We start from the raw sequence: 4,529 nt of genomic DNA on the forward strand, positions 1-4,529 counted from the left end.
TCCTTAGGGTCAAGCCTGGGGTTTGAACTCAGGGCCTGGGCACTGTCCCTGAGCTAGTGATCTATACTACATGAGCCACAGCACCACTTCTGGTTTTCTGTTGGTTTGTTGGAGATAAGAGTCTCACAGACTTTCTTGCCTGGGCTGGTTTTGAACTGTAACCTGAAGATTTCAGCTTTCTTTTCTTTCTTTTTTTAAGTTGTGAAAATACCATACAGAGGGGTTACAATTACATGGGCAGGGCAATGAGTACATTTCTTATCAAGCATTGTTACCTCCTCCTTTGATCTCAGCCTTCTCAGTAGCTAGGATTATAGGCATGAGCCACAAGTACTGGCAAATTATTTATTTATTTTGTGTATGTGTGTTTGCACGCATGTGCATATGTGTGTGTGTACTGGGGTTTTGAATTCAGGGCATTGCACTTTTGTGTAGCTATTTTTTTTTAAATCAAGGCTGGTGCTGTCTACTTGAATCATACCTCTACTTTCAGCTTTTTGCTTCATTGGAGATAAAGAGTCATTTACATTTGTTTGTCTGGGCTGCCTTCAAATCTCCATCCTCAGATCTTAGCTTCCTGAGAAACAAAGATTACAGGTAAGAGCCATCAGTGCCTGTGGGCCATAAATTATTTCTTCCCTTAACTAGCCTGGGTTAATTGAATAGTACTGTAATAGCTTTGTTATTTTGAAAAAAATTACAAGTATGTTCAATGTTGTTAAGAATTCCTCAAAACTAGATAGATATCTTTGAAGATATAACAGTGTTTTAACATTCTGGTTTTAACTCAGTGCCAGTGGCAAGCCTGTAAAATCCTAGCTAGTCAAGTGGCTGAGATTTGAGGATTGTAGTTCAAAGACTGTGAGAGTCTTATCTCTGATTAGCCAGAAAAAAAGCTGGAAATGGAGCTGTGATTCAAGTGGTAGAGCACTAGCCTTGAACACAAAAGCTCAGGGACAGTGTCCAGACCTTGAGTTCAAATCCCAGATCTATCACATACACACAAACTTCTTATCTCATACTAGGTCCTGGAAAACAGTGTTTTGCAAATGTCAGTGCCCAGGAATGGCTGGGCATCTTGTTACAATATCGATTCTAAGGGTGGGCTGGAAGGTCTCCCCTGCAAAGTTGGTTCTGGTTTGGCTGAGGCTGATGTCATTTTGATGTCATCCATCTGCAGGGGAGGAGGGAGTAGCACAAGACACAAGACACAAGGTTCACCTGTCATGGTATGGCTGCTCCCTAGTTATTGCATCAAATGTTTTACCAAGAGCTCCTAGGGAGGTAAGAAGCATTTGTTCAAACTCTCTATTGACAGATGAGGAAATTGAGGCCCTGTGAAGGGGATGCCCTTCCAGACTCTTAAGCCAGAACATGGCTAGAGATTCAGCCCTCCTCTGCTTCTGTGCAATCCTAGAGCTTAGTTAATTTCCATGCTGGGACCAGTGAAGGCTCTGAGAATGGCTGAGGTTGTGCATAGTAGGTCTTCTCTCTCCAACACCCCTAACTGCAAATTTGTTTTTCTTTGTTGTTTTTTTTTTTATAATTTTATTTTTAAAAAAAGAACAGCACCAGGCACGCACGTGGTATTCAGGTAAGGGGTAGGTTTATCCAGTAGACCTGCTGAGACCAGGCAAGGTTGGCACTCCACGTGGCTGGGGAAGGCCTGGGAATGAGAGAGAGCTGGGAAGAGAGGAAAGAGAGAGAAAAGAGCCAGAAAAGAGCAGAGAGAGGGGTAAGAACAGTAGCACTCACGTGGTATTCAGGTAAGGGGTAGACCTGCTGGGACCAGGCAAGGTTGGCACTCCACGTGGCTGGGAAAGAGAGAGAGCAAGAAAAGAACAGAGAGAGAGCTAGAATAGAACAGAGAGAGCAAGAAAAGAGCAGCAAGAGCAGAAAAGAAGAGCAAGAGCAAGGGAGGAAAAAGGATGCAAATTTGTTTTTGAGGAGGGGGGGTCAGTTGAACTCAGGCACTTGAACTCAGGGCCTGGGCACTGTCCCTGCTTCATTTCTGTTTTTTATTTATTTATTTTTTTGATCCAGTCGTGGGGCCTGAACTCTGGGCCTGGGTGCTGTCCCTCAGCTCTACAGCTCAAGGTTAGTGCTCTACCACTTGAGCCACAGCGCCACTTCCAGCTTTTTTCTTTTTGCTTATGTGGTGCTGAGGAATGGAACCCAGGGCCTCATGCATGCAAGGCAAGTGCTCTACCACTGAGCCACCTTCCCAGCCCCCCACAGCTTCATTTCTGGTTTCCTGGTGGTTCATTGGAGATAAGAGTCTTCTAGACTTGCCTGCCCAGGCTGGCTTTGTACCATGATCCTCAGATCTCAGCCTCCTGAGTGGCTAGGATGACAGGTGTGAGCCACACGCCAGATTTTTTTTTTTTGCTTTTAACAACAATTATGCTTGAGGAATATTTCACTTCCCATCAAGAAAGAACCAGTACCATTAGAAAGAGAGGCAAGAAGATGTATTCATCGAAAGCAACAGTGTTATTAAAAATCTACCCAGATTGTATCATCCCACAAAGCCTTAGGCCCTTCCTGCTAGTTAAAAGATAAGTGATCAAACATTTAGAAAGGTGTTTAAGATAGACTAACACCACAGCACCCCCCTCTACCCCTTGACAAAATCCAAAGGTCTAAAAAAAATTACAGAGATTTCTGTGCAGGGTAAGAGGTTCCCCCCCTCTTTTTTTGCATTGCTCTGTATGAATCTGATTTTTTTTTTAAATCTCCAGAGCAGAAGGCCACACACTGAAAAAACATTACGTTTAGACCCCGGGCTAGGTGATACCAGAGAGGCTTGGGTCCCTGGGAGAAGCACCAATTAGATCCAAGCTTGGGGTATGTATACTTCCAAATTCCTTATTCATCTAGGGGCACAGCCTACCTGCCCCCTTCTCCCCCCACAGGGCCTAGGAATCAGCAGGCTGCCTGGAGCCAGTCCGCATCCTTAAAAGATGATCGCCCTGGCCTGTGTGCCTAATATGACTGCTTTGAAAAACGAACCAACACACACACACACATGCACGCACGCACACACACACACACAAACAAAAAACCTAGCTTCAAAGTCACTCCTGTCTAGACTGTGCCAGGATTGATTATCAGAGCCTTGCTCTGATTGAAAGCACAGGGGGACACAGTCATTTGCGTTAATGTAATTAAAACAAAATAGAATAATGTATATAGGCCAGGGAGAAGAGCAAGCATCGCGAGAAGGTAGGAGGAAATGCCAGTTCTGGATAATTTCTTCTCCACACCAAGATAGCTCATTGAGACTTGTGCCTGCTTCTGTTTCCATGACAGCATCAGGCTCTGTACCAGCCCTTACTTTGCTTGAGGGCCACCAAGGAAGAAATGTCTTTGAGGATGTTTGCAGAGCCTTAGCCCAGGAGATGGGAAGCTAAAGGAAAAGATGCCAGATGCTGTTGGCTTAGGCCTATAGTCCTAGCTACTTAGGAGGGAGATCTGAAGATCGTGGTTCAAAGCTCTCCTGGGCAGGAAAGTCTGAGACTCTTATCTCCAATTAACCACTAGAAAACCAGAAGTGGTGCTGTGGCTCAAAGTAGAAGAGTACCAGTCTTGAGAAAAAGAGCTCATGGACAGCACCCAGGTCCTGAGTTCAAGTCCCACGACTGTTCAATAACAATAGAAAGGGAGTAAAAGGTCTCACAGAGAAAAGAGGAAATGGTTGTGACTGTTTGCTGCTAATTTCCAGCGTCTCTAACACAAGCCCAGCTGCAGCAAGGTCTCACATCAAATTGGACTCCATAAGAAAGCATTTGGATAAATGGTTCTTATTTCTCAGGGTCATATCTCATGCCTGTAATCCTAGCCACTCAAGAGGCTGAGATCTGAGACTCCAATCCAAGCAGGAAAGTTTGAGATTTTTATTTCCGATTAACCACAAAAAAGCCAGAAATGGAGCTGTAGCTCAAGTAGTAGAGTGCCAGCCTTGGCAAAAACCAAACAAACAAGGAAACAAAAACAACAAAAAACTTAGGACAGTGCCTAGGCCCTGAGTTCAAGTCCAGGAGTGGTATAAGATAAGCAAACTATGTCTAGGTAGACCTGGACCTCATATTCGGACCTACCTTTCCTGCCATGTAGCTTCTGGTGAGTTCTGGAAGGAGTCAGGTGATATTTTTACACCTCATCTCTGCCTCCTCCTTAGGGTCAAGCCTGGGGTTTGAACTCAGGGCCTAGGCACTGTCCCTGGGCTTCTTTTGCTCAAGCCTAGCACTCTACCACTTGAGCCACAGTGCCACTTCTGACTTTTTCTGTTTACGTGGTACTGAGGAATTGAACCCAGGGCTTCATGCATGCTAGACAAACACTCTACCACTAAGCCATTTTCCCAGCCCAAGCTTCTCCAATCCTCTTTGAAAAAAGTAGCAAAGGCTGCAGAAACAAGCACCCTGGGTGGCTTAAACAACTGTCTCACAGTTCCTCAGGCTAAGATGCTGATTCCAAGGTGTGAACTACTCTGAGGTAACTATCTTTCAAGTCTCTCTCTCTGGCTT

Source organism: Dipodomys ordii, unplaced genomic scaffold (genome assembly GCF_000151885.1).
Source record: "Dipodomys ordii isolate 6190 unplaced genomic scaffold, Dord_2.0 Scaffold200, whole genome shotgun sequence".
NCBI classification, from domain to species: domain Eukaryota; kingdom Metazoa; phylum Chordata; class Mammalia; order Rodentia; family Heteromyidae; genus Dipodomys; species Dipodomys ordii.